The sequence below is a fragment of the Alternaria viburni genome (assembly GCF_023758015.1).
Source record: "Alternaria viburni strain BMP 2772 chromosome Unknown scaffold_68, whole genome shotgun sequence".
NCBI classification, from domain to species: Eukaryota; Fungi; Ascomycota; class Dothideomycetes; order Pleosporales; family Pleosporaceae; genus Alternaria; species Alternaria viburni.
Window position 1 is genome coordinate 1 of NW_026055837.1, and position 12,936 is coordinate 12,936.

Here is a 12,936-nt window from a genome sequence, read left to right on the forward strand (position 1 = left end):
GTGTATTTAGGTTATTCACTATTACCATCTTTTTTACTATATAACCACGAATCACTACTTGCTTGCATCTAACTAGAACTTGCTGACCCATTATACAAAAGGTACGCTCTCATATGTTTATTAAACTTACCTTGAGCTGCTTATAAGACTACTATTTACATACTTCCTTCACAGTACTATTCTCTATCGCTTGTATATTATATTAAGGCTTAGAGGAAGGTTCCCCTATATTCAAACAGATATATCCATTTTACTTTAAGCCTATATCTATTTTCATTCACACTACTAATAGAATCTCGTTTGATTTATTTTCCTGAAGCTAATAAGATACTTCAATTCACTTCGTTTTTTTTTATAGAAATTCTTCTACCCTTTTCCCTAATAAACGATAACTAAGCCATCATTTTTACGGTACTAATGGTTTAATATACAGCCTTTAATTATTCTATAATAGTCTCTTTATATACTAGCCATAAAGTTAATCCTTATAATCTATAATCTAAATATATAAGGTAATAACATTATGAAATAATACATTACATATCCAATACATTACTATATATTTTTATATAAAAGTGATTTAAAATCCCATTTCAGGTTATTATGATTCGAACATAACAATTCCTCAACCCAAATGAGGCGCCTAACCAACCTGGCTCTAACCTGTTTATACAATGTACTATTTAACTATAGATACTATCTTTATATTGTATAACAGATAATCTATTTATAAAAATACAAGATAATATCTTTATATTGTGGGATAGATAATCTATTTATAAAAATAAAAAAGAGAATCTATAAAGATATAACAGAGAATATCCGATTCGAACGGATGTGATCTTTCAATCAAATAAGTTTCAAGCTTATCACTTTAAACCACTCAGTCAATTCTCTTTTTTAGGCCCCCCCCTGAAAGAGGGGGGGTCCAAACCGTTTGTATTTGTTCTGTTTGTTTCTTTTTTTTTTTAACAGAAAAAAAAGAAACTATAAAAAAAAAGATATAATATATTGTTCATATTTCCCAGTTATTTCTTTTTTTTGCATATATCCTATGTAAAAAAAATTACAGCCCCTCTTTCTTCTTACTTTTTTTGTAGGATATATCCTATATACATCAAAAAGTTAAAAGAAACTGGAGGGCTAATTTTTTTTTTTCTCAATGGTTTATTGCTTTAGTTTCTTTTTTTATAAAAAAAAATAAACAAACAGTTAAGCAAAAGAAAAAAAAAATAACCGCCAGCTTGCGGGGGGGGGTAGTATAGGTGTGCACAATTCGCCTCCGGGGATTTTAATAAATGAAATAGCTTATAAATACTTAAAGTGCAGGTGCGCACAAGACTCGAACTTGTAAGAACATGTCCGTAGCATGTGGTTATACCAATTTAACTAACGCACCTTTTTGATTCCTCAACGAATTGAACGTCGATCACATCCTTATCAAGAATGCGCTTTACCTATTAAGCTAAGGAACCTTTATAACACATATAGTATATGAAAATTTAAAACAATGGAAAGATTACTTAAAAGTATTAAATAAAAGTATATAAGCTTATAAATTTTTTCATTATATTATAACAAGAGCATCCAGACTTGAACTGGAAATTTGAAGTTTGAAGCTTCCTATTTTACCAATTAAACTATACTCTTTTTTAAAATTATTAATAACACCTTATATAAAATTGAACTATCATTTTATATAAAATGATGTTTAAAATTAAACGATACTAATGTTAATAACCCGATTTTTGAAATTAACTAGACTATTTATTAATCCTTTAAAAGATTTGTTATTGTTTTCAATATAATTACCTAATGAAGACTTAACAAATATAAATATATTACATAAATACTACATTCAAAATAATGAAATTATTGTAATTATGTATAACGTATACTATCTGTCTAGATGTGTAAAAATTCTATCCTTTTAGCTGCGTAAAAACTTTATCCTTTTAGCTGCGTGAAAATTTTATCCGTTTAGATGTGTAAAAACTTTATCCGTTTAGATGTGTAAAACTTTATCCCTTCAGATGTGTATAAATATTATATCTATATTCGGAAAAGAGTGGATTTGAACCACCAGGTGTTAAACACAATATTTAGCAAATATCTCGCCTTACCTATAGCAACTTTTCCTTTTGCGGTGTGAATTGTATAAAATTTATAAAAAATTTTACTAGAATTGGAGTTAACTATGAAAGTTAAACCTATAACGGATGTTAACTATATAACTTAAAAGTTAAGTGTAGTATGGATGTTAACTATAAAACTGAAAAGTTAAGTGTAGAATGGCTTTTTATAAAGAATTTAACTTAGTAGATTGTAAAAGTTAAATAGAGAGTGGAAGAGTATGAAATTAAAAAATAAAAATAGAATTATAAAGTTCATTATAATAGAGTACGAGTCAGACCGGGCTTGAACCGATATCTACTTTCGTGACAAGAAAGTCCTCTACCATTAAGTTACTGACCCTATACGGCCAACCGAAGTCGAATCGGTACACATCGTTTGGAAGACGATTGGACTAACCATTATCCTATAGCCGTTTTTTTTTTGTTTTAATAAAATCCCCGGAGGCGAATTCTTTCTATTTATTACTATTGTTTAATGCATATTCCTATATAAAATGCTCTAACTTTTTAATCTTTTTTCCTCTTATTTTTTTTTCGACGCAATTTCGTGGAAATTGCTAGAAAAAAATTACGCAGCTTAAAAAAAAAATAAACAAACAGATGAAAACTCGTGAGATAAACCTGTATCTTTGTTTAGTTTCTTTTTTTTTTCATTTGAAAAAAAAAAAATAAACAAACAGAAACAATAGCAATAGGAACAATAGCAATAAACCTAAACCTAAGGATATTATATGCCTTATATTGAAATTTGGTTGGTAGTTAATCAACCTTACTTTTGAATTGTTTATTATATTTAATCTTACCCTGTAGTTAGTAAAGATTTGCAGCCTATAACCTCACAATGTTAACAGTATTAGGCATTAATACTTCATCTAACTATTTATTGCTTATATAGATTAACTTTCTCTAATTAGAAATACGATATTGCTTAATTAGATGGTATTACTTAAATAAATGAATGGTCTACCATTAACCTATAGCCGTGTATGTTTTTTAAGATCTAAGGGACTTGAACCCTTATGAGAATGATTAAAAGTCATACGCTTTACCATTAAGCTAAGATCTCTATAAATATATTTACTTACCATATATAAGTAATAAGAAATAAGTGATTCGAACACTTAACCTGCCGCGTGTAAAACGGATGCTCTACCAATTGAGCTAATTCCTTTTTTGTTTAAAAAGTTTCTTTTTTTTTAAGAAACAAAAAGGAAAGACGTACTATCATTATTATTTTTTTATTATTTTGCATTCGTTTGTGGCTTTAGAGTTATAACTATTGCCCCAACCATCGCTAGTAATAATATAATGGATGTAATTATTAATCATATTGAATAATTACCATACAGTATATTTCCTATACTTGTTATATGAGAAGTTTCTGCTAAATATCCATCTCATGACACAGATGTAACATTCGTTAAATTTTTTTTAATGCTAAAATGATAAAGTAAATTATTAGTCATAACCATATATGGTAAAACATTATTTACAAAATAATTAAAGAAACTACCTACTAATATAGCTAAAGGTATACTATTAATACTATCTATTAATAGTTCAGATATTCTAACATTTATTAACATTAATATAAATAAAAATAAGATAGATACTGCCCCAACATATACTAATAAGTATGATAATCCTATAAAGTTTAATCCTGTTAGAATTAAATAAGCAGATATACATAAAAATAAACCTATTAAAAATAAAACAGATACTATCACAAGTAAAAAAAAAAGCCTCCTCTATAATATTCTCTTTAACTGCTAAGCCGCGAAGCATCCCTCTTATATCACCCACACACACAAAACACATAGTTTAATCTGTTGTACCTGAATCGGTATCTTGTGAAGGTGTGTTATTTCTTCCACTGTTCATGGATACTTGTATCTCACGTAGTTTATTTAATCCCTTTTCTGTTAAATGGTGTTTTTTTTGCACCATTTCTACAGCCTGCATAAAATATAAATAATCTAAATATTTATAACCTACTATGGGATGTTGTAAGTGTAATAGAGGTAAGAATTTATCTTTTAAATCCGAAAAATTCGTAACTATGAAATCTACCGCTTTTCTATCTACAGCTATATAACCATATCCTAAGTATTTTACGAAATATTCAAATAACTCTTTATCTCTTATGTGTTGACTTAGTACAAATCTTAACTGTACTTGATATCCTATTTTTACAGATGTAGATTTATGTATACTGATGATAAAACAACCTTCCGCTGATACAAACCCTGCTAATCAACAAGGATCTATGATTAAATCTGGAGATAGAGTTGAATCAGATATTCCTAGTTCATTTGCTGGAACAAGATCAGGAAAGGCAGCTTTTAATTCACTAGTAAGACCTTTATTCATTAAAGCTTTTAGAGAAACTAACTTTAGTAAACCTTCCTTTGTTAAGTGTTCTTTGTTTTTTATCAAGAAAATCGCTTTTTTAAAACATAGGAAGTCTTTACTTTTCTTGGTTATTAAAGGATACTTATCAAAATGTTCTATTAAAATCAATAATTCTTTTTTAGATTCCACGCGGAATTGTACTCCTTGTTTTCCTTGTGTATATATTTTTCCTATCCCTAGAGTAGATTGGATACTTCTTAATATATCTTCGTCTTTCTTATGTAATCCTATTGAAAATACATAGAGTACTCTTCCTTTTTTAGTAAGCATGTCTATATCTCTAACACTTAATGAGAATGAACCTTCCCCATCAGCAAACCCTGTTATAAATCAAGGATTTAACTCTAAAGGAGTATGTAGGCTACTTAAAGATTTCGTATGATATGACCTTATTAAGAGACCATTTAATTGGTGAGGTTGGGATACATGGGATTGTAACAGAGTATTGTTATGGTTAGAGGAGGAGGATACACCATCTGAGTCTAAATCAAAATAAAACTTAAGTAAATTTAGATTAAGATTCTTTATATCCACATATCTTCTTTTTTTATATGTAGACTATACCTTAAGTAGTAATATTATTTACTCTAATACTACTACTAACCACCGTCTAATCGTTGCTCTTTTACAGTAATTATGTTACTGATTTAGATCCGCGATTGCCTATTTCTCCTTTAGTTTGTTTCTTTTTTTTTAAAAAAAAGAAACTAATATAATAGAAAGGATCATCTTATGACTTATTACCATACATGAGTGATTAGTTCATCCACTAATAGTTTTTCAACTATTGCTTGGTATCATAAAGCTTTAAGGGGTCCCCGGAATTTGATGGTTTGATCCCAAAGAATGTGTTTTCAGGATTTTTACTAATAATAACTAATATACCTAATAAGATAGCAATAATGTACAATAAATCTAAATTAACTACACTATAACCACTAAATGTCATTTCATTAACTATATATAACATTTAAAATTATTCTTTACCCTTTTCATAACTATTATATAGCTATTATATAAGTAAAAATAAATCTAGTCTATCTTACTATTATAATAGCCATTAACAAATAATCATTTAAACATGAGGTATAAACTGCCCTCTATAATTATTTGTACCATAGTTTGAAATAAATTTAGCCTCGGCGTCTTCTCAGCGCAGCAGCCTCAGTTTTCTTCTTACTTTTTTTTTACTATATTTATATATGTAAAAAAAAAAGTTAAATAACACGCTGAGGAACTTTTTTTTTTGGGGGGGGGGGTTATATATGATTTTTCTTTTTTTTTTCGACGCAATTTATTTAAATAAATTGCTAGAAAAAAAAAGAAAAAAGTAAGCAACGTTTCGAAAACTGAGGCTGCGTATTACTTTTTTTTTTACATATATTATAATATATGTAAAAAAAAAAAGTTGGTAAATAAATAATTAAATGTGTTAAGTAATTAAACTCAAAAATCCAAAGGCTCTTTTAATTCACTTACATTGCAAAAATAGTGGACATAACCTGTTTTTAAATAATGCAACCCTTTAAAATCGAACATTTATTATAATAGTAAAAGTATTCCACTCTACCATGGGTCTATAAAAACTATTATACATATGTAATATATGTATAGTTAACTAACTATATTCGAATTATATTTATAATACAAAATAAACATTTCATTCTGTTTGTTTCTTTCATAGGAGACAAGAGATTCGAACTCTTAAAAGCGTAATACTATTGAGTTTACAGCTCAACCCTTCTTACCAATAAAGGAACTCTCCTTTCGGTTTGGACCCCCTCTCTCTTCTGCTTTTTTATTTATATAAATAAAAAAAAAGCTGGAGAGGGGGGGGGGGCCTAAAAATATAACGACATAAAAAAAAGTAATACGCAGCCCCAGTCTTTTTTGCTTACTTTTTACTTTTTTTTATAGCAATTTATTTAAATAAATTGCGTCGAAAAAAAAAAAGAAAAATCAAATATATATCAAAAAAAAGTTCCTCAGCGTGTTATTTAACTTTTTTTTTACATATATAAATATAGTAAAAAAAAAAGTAAGAAGAAAACAAGACTGAGGCTGCTGCGCTGAGAAGACGCCGGGGCTAACCTTTAAAGTCTTAGTGTAGAGGTCTTATCCCTTTTAACTTGACGAGGTTTTTCGTGTACCTTTTATCCGAAGAACGACTTGAACGTTCACGACATAACGTCAACAAAGCTTAAATTTGTCCTGTCTACCAATTCCAGCACTCGGATTTTTAAGGGGTCCTGGGTCCAAGAGGACCTGCATATTTATCGGAACCCTGCCCACATGGAGCATATATTTTAGCTATATCCTATACACATGTCTGTTCCAAAACCCAAAAACTTCCATAGCTCAAGACATCGCTACCCTTTTAAGGTAACCTTAGAAGTGATTGGAACCAGCTGGCGCAAGTCAAGTATACCCAGGAATTCTGAACATATGTGACCTGCACGCCGGTCTTCCCGACCTTTTTTATTAATTAATTAATAAAAAAAACAAGAGTAAGCTGTCTCTCAAACTCAAAGTTTTATCTAGTTAGTTTGTTACTTATATGAGTGACCGCTTAACCCTAACTGTATAGGCACCATAAGACTTTACAAATGGCGGCTAAATATCATCGCACTAGTTGGAACTAGTGACCACCATTATCTGGAATCTCACCAGATAAGCGGATGGAGATATTCTTAGGTCTAATTTTTTTTTTAAAGATATCATACTATATAAAAAAAAAAGTAAGGAACATTTGCTAATTAGCAGTACAGACTCTCGAAAGAAGTCTGCACACCCTCAACCTTTACTATTCGAATAGATAGGTCCCCTATCCCTTACTTTTTTTTGAATATATATATTCAAAAAAAAGTTAGGGCTGACCTTTTGGGAAGACAACATCCCCTAACTTTTTTTTTGAATATATATATTCAAAAAAAAGTAAGGGCTCATCCCGGCAGGGATATTTTTTTTTTTCGACGTTATTTCATAGCTGTTTGGACCCCCTCTCTCCCCCGCAAATTTGCGGGGGAGAGGGCCTATAAAAAAACAAGAAGGGGGGGGGGATGGTCCCTTTAAGGGTCCAGATCTACCCTGCGGGGTTCCTTTAGTTTCTTTTTTAGTTTCTTTTTTTTCAATGAAAAAAAATAAACAAACAGAAAAAGAAACAAACAGGAACCTTAAGGGGTTCCCGTAAGGGAAAGGTCAGTCCCCTTTTGGGGACTAGATAATATAAACTTACTATGAGCCTGTTTATGGATTTGAACCATATAAATAACTAACAATTTATGCTATTTGCACAGATGTTTATGGATTTTAACCATATAAATCTATAATAATTTATGCTCCTTGCACAGACTTTTTTTTGGGTGTATCGTTAATATTAATTATTCCCGGGCTAGTTCCCCAACCCGAACCGTATTTCGACTTAACACCAATCAGAGTCACGCATACGAAGATATTTCTGCCAAAAGATCTAAACCTGTACATTTAGACTAGCAATCCGCAGCCACCAAACTTATTGCACATACTCCTTTCAGCGCCTGACGAGTGGTTAGTACCTATCTGAGATAAAATTCACCGTGATGTGATTACTCACGATTACTAGTAATTCCTTTTTCATGCAGTCGAATTTCAGACAACAATCCATACTTTATCCTGTTTTAGGGATTAGCTCCAATTCGCATTATTGCATCCCTTTGTAAAGGCATATGTGGCACGTCTATAGCCCACAATATTAAGGCCATGATGACTTGTCTTAGTCCCTATTATCACATCCAATTGTAAGCGGAGAGCTGCTTTATCTTAATAAATAAAACAAGGGTTTACGTTAATTTAATGGACCTAACCAAATCTCACGACATTAACTGAAGACAGCCATGCAACGCATGTGGTCTAAAAATTTAAAAAATATTTTAGGTCATTCAAATTGTGGTAAGGTTATTCGCGGATTATCGAATTAAATAACATACTTCACTACTGGTTTCAGAAACGGTCTAATGATTTCAGTTCCTGCGTTGCCACATTACTCTTGAGGTGGAGTGCTTCCACTTTCATTTATAGTTCCGCCTTAAAGCCAACCTATGGCACTCATCATTGTCTGCCCAGGTTACGGGGGTATCTAATCCTCTTCACTATCTGAGCCTTCGTCCCTCAACGTCAGTTATAGTACATTGCTCTTTTCCTCTTTATACTAGAGAAATAGCAAGTACATGTACATAGAGGTTTGCCTTCGCCGTTACCGGTCCTATTGGTATCAAAAAATTTCATCTTTCCTCCAACAATTCCGACATATTCCTCTCACATATCAAACTCAAGTGTACCAGGTACTTATGTAAGCCATTGCACACCGTCTAGGTACCCTATATACCTGTTAAAGATGAATAACACTCGTCTCCCTTGTCTTACCGCGACTGCTGGCACAAGATTTGGTCGAGACCTATGGATATAAAGTTTTCATAATAAGCTTTATCCAGAACTTTATAAGACCTAGTCAAGCAAGTTAATAACTTATTATATTAACTCTCATTCCTGCAAGTTGCTGGTTCAGCCGTTAGGCCATTGACCAAAATTCCTCACTGCTGTACTACACGCACTGGGGTTTTTTCAGACCCAGTGTGGTCAATAGACCTCTCAGTCTTGACTACGGACATAAGCTAAATATGCCATTACCATACTTACTACTTGTCCGATGGTTATTAATAATCAACTAAGAGCGAAATACTATTTCTTTTTAAACACATTTATTCTTACTATTATTAACCTTTATACCTAACCTTTTAGATATAATCGACCATTGGGTGATTAGATCTAGTATTAATACATAATAATAAATTGTTATTATAAGGGATTTATTTTGCCTTACTCTTAGGTAGCCATAATACCACTTACTCACCTGTACACCACTTCAATATACATAATTTATCTAAATTAAATATTGACGTTCGATTAGCATGTGTCAAGCATTTACATAGCGTTCACTCAGAGCCATCATCAAACTCAAATAAAAAAATGTAAAGTACTATTTATTACCTAACTAACTACTATTGTAAAGTAAAACCTATTCGTTCTAACGATCTTTCTTATCTAAGACTTGAACTTAGATTAAGATATTAGGAATATCTTGTTCTACCATTAAACTAATAAGAATTTTTTTTTAATAAGATAAATCTAGCTATCTTATTAAATGAATAGCTATTACTATAGAAATCGTTATTCTTATCTAAGACTCGAACTTAGATTCAGATATTAGAAGTATCTTGTTCTACCATTAAACTAATAAGAATCTTTCTTATTATCTCATAAAAGTATTATACTATGTAAATGTAAAATAGTTTATTTAAAACCCTGTATATTTTTACCCTGCCCGCAAGCTTGCGGTACTTTTTTTCTTTTGCTTACCTTTTTTCGTTTCTTTTTTTCAATAAAAAAAAATAAACAAACAGTTCCCAAAAGGGGACTGACCTTTCCCTCACGGGAACCCTTTAAGGTTCCCTGCTTGCAGAAGAGAGGGGGGGTATGAAAAAAAAAAAATAAACAAACAGAAAAAAAGAAACTATAGCAATAAACCATTGAGCTAAAGAAAATTAAGGAGAAATAAGCTGTAAATAATAAAAAGAGTTATCTATTTTCATAACGATTAACTTGGGTTTTATTTTGGAGTATACCTACAACATTACTATTAAATTTTATCTAATGCATAGGATTTTTTAACAGGTTATATATTTTCATAACGATTAACTTGGGTTTTGTTTTAGAGTATACCCACAACATTACTATTAAATTTTATCTAATGCATAGGATTTTTTAACAGGTTATATATTTTCATAACGATTAACTTGGGTTTTGTTTTAGAGTATACCCATAACATTACTATTAAGTTCTATATAATCCCATTGGTGGACTTCCTGAATATCACGCGCCACCATTTCAATTACAGGATAACTTACATGGAATGAGGTGATGGTTAGCACCGCTTTCAATGGTTTACAGGTTTGAGCAACCATGTTTGGTCTCAATAAGTCCTTAACTGGCCTAGTTAGGAAGTAAAGTTATTTATTTCATTTTATAGTTTCTTTTTTTTCAATGAAAAAAAATAAACAAACAGAAAAAGGTGGCTCTTTTACAGTAATAAGTTTTTAACCTAAACCTCTTGTAAAGGTAAAACCTTATTGCCTAGTTTTTGGTCTAAATAAGCCATTCACTAGCCTAGTTAGGAAGTAAAGTTATTTACTTTTTTTATAGTATATTTTCATTGAAAAAAAAGAAAAAAAGAAACAAAAAGAGTAAGGTGGCTCTTGTAAATGAATAAGTTTTTACTTGTAATTTTATTACAAGTAAATTGTAATAAAAATTCTCTTGAGAAAACAAAAAAAAGAAACAAAAAGAGTAAGGTGGCTCTTGTAAATGAATAAGTTTTTACTTGTAATTTTATTACAAGTAAATTGTAATAAAAATTCTATTGAGAAAACAAAAAAAAAAAATAAAGGGAAAAAGAAACCTTATAAACCGATAAACCGTTTAATTTTATTACTATAACTTAAAGTGTAGTAAAATGAACTTTTTTAGCAATATTTTTTATATGAATAAAATATATACCTACGCTTATCTTTTTAGATGTATGTGACCTCTTGTTCCCCTTCTATTAGGAGCTTATCAGCTAGGAACGTTATATTATCTAAAAAGAATGAATACAGTAATCTTACTATAAAAACATCAGGAATTAGCATGTGATTTGAAAGATGATTCTTATCTTCAAATGCTAAAGATATTGGTGTATTATATTTAATATATGCACTATTTGCAGGTTTAATTGGAACTGCTTTTTCTGTTTTAATAAGATTAGAGCTGTCAGGACCTGGTGTTCAGTATATTGCTGATAACCAATTATATAATAGTATTATTACTGCTCATGCTATAATAATGATTTTCTTTATGGTCAATAAATATTTTATATTAAAATTTGCAACCTATTACTTTTTTTAACAAGGTAAATAGTGATAATAACAGTTCACCTTTAAGTGAATCTAACAACAACAATGACGGTAACAATGTTGAGAATAATGAGGGCAACCAACCCGAAAATGGTAGTAATAGAAAACACAATTATGTTAAAGTATTAGTAGATGATCCTTTTAATAATAGGGATATTATACTTAAAGTAACTAAAAAACAAAAAGGTATCCTTTATGTTTTTTTAGTTGCTGATTTAATCTTCTTATCCGATGGTTTAATAAAATTTGCAAATTCTATGTTTGACGAGTATACTGTCTTGTCCGCTATTGCTTTAATTTCTTATGCTGATGCACTAAGTGAAAGAAAAGTGATTCTTAAAAACAATAATAATAAATCTGGTGTTTATCGTTGAATTAATCTAGTAAACGGAAAAAGCTATGTAGGTAGTAGTGTAAATTTAGGTTACAGACTTAAACAATACTACAGTGTTAGTTATCTAAATAGAAAGAAATCTGCTAGTAGTATTTCTAGGGCATTGGTTAAGTATGGTCATTCAAACTTTAAACTAGAAATCCTGGAATACTGCGAGGCAGATAGACTTATAATACTAGAAAGAGAACAGTACTACATAGATCTTTTAAAGCCAGAATATAATATTTTAAAAATAGCTGGATCACCTTTAGGTTATAAACACACTGAAGAGAGTTTAGCTAAAATGAGAAATAGAAAGTTGTCCAAAGAACATCTTGATATTGTTTTAACTCGTATTCTTTCAGATGATCACAAAGCTGCTGTAAAAAAAGCCAGGACAAATAGTATACATTCAGCAGATGCGAGAGCAAAAATGAGAAATTTTATTCATTCAGAGGAAACAAAAGCTAAGTTAAGTCAAAGATTAACTAATTATAATTTATCAAAAGGTCACAAAATCGAAATAACGAATATTGTAGAAAATACAAAAACTGTGTATGAGTCTATAAGAAAAGCAGCTATTTCGCTTAATACTAACCACAGCACAATTAGAAATTATATTAAAAGCGGAAAGCTGTATAAAGGCTTATATAAAATAAACTGTATTATATAAAGATTTTCTTATTTCCGATTTAGCAATTTTATACGTCTGTTGTTATTTTACTTTTTAGTCGTTATTGTTATTTTCCATTAAAAAGAATGGATGGAATTAAATATAAAAAAGGCATGGCCGGGTAAGGTAAAAATACCTTACTTTCTTATCACTATATGCTAGGACCTCTTTAGAGCTTTTAAAACTAGTACTGCAGACTTACGGAACCTATTGGTAAACGAAAAGCGGCAGAATACAGTAACATCTTAAAAGATTAGACAACTAGCAGGAAACCTTCTTTTAAAGGGCTCATTGGTGCAGTAAACCCTTTATGAAGTAGGTCCCCCCCCCCAGGGGGGGGGGGCCAAACAGGATCTT

The 12,936-nt window shown here is 30.3% G+C and overlaps 7 non-coding genes across 7 annotated transcripts; all 7 read right to left on the minus strand.

The window, feature by feature from the left end:
* Positions 1–1,327: 1,327 nt before the first annotated feature.
* Positions 1,328–1,399, minus strand: J4E79_011833. Its single transcript has one exon. It is a non-coding gene; the product is annotated as a tRNA-Arg (tRNA).
* A 4-nt stretch (positions 1,400–1,403) lies between these two features.
* J4E79_011834 lies at positions 1,404–1,475 on the minus strand. Its single transcript has one exon. It is a non-coding gene; the product is annotated as a tRNA-Ile (tRNA).
* Positions 1,476–2,403: 928 nt separating this feature from the next.
* J4E79_011835 lies at positions 2,404–2,475 on the minus strand. Its single transcript has one exon. It is a non-coding gene; the product is annotated as a tRNA-Asp (tRNA).
* A 654-nt stretch (positions 2,476–3,129) lies between these two features.
* J4E79_011836 lies at positions 3,130–3,201 on the minus strand. Its single transcript has one exon. It is a non-coding gene; the product is annotated as a tRNA-Lys (tRNA).
* A 32-nt stretch (positions 3,202–3,233) lies between these two features.
* On the minus strand, positions 3,234–3,306 carry J4E79_011837. The gene has a single exon. It is a non-coding gene; the product is annotated as a tRNA-Val (tRNA).
* Positions 3,307–9,618: 6,312 nt separating this feature from the next.
* J4E79_011838 lies at positions 9,619–9,689 on the minus strand. Its single transcript has one exon. It is a non-coding gene; the product is annotated as a tRNA-Arg (tRNA).
* A 65-nt stretch (positions 9,690–9,754) lies between these two features.
* J4E79_011839 lies at positions 9,755–9,825 on the minus strand. The gene has a single exon. It is a non-coding gene; the product is annotated as a tRNA-Arg (tRNA).
* Positions 9,826–12,936: the final 3,111 nt, after the last annotated feature.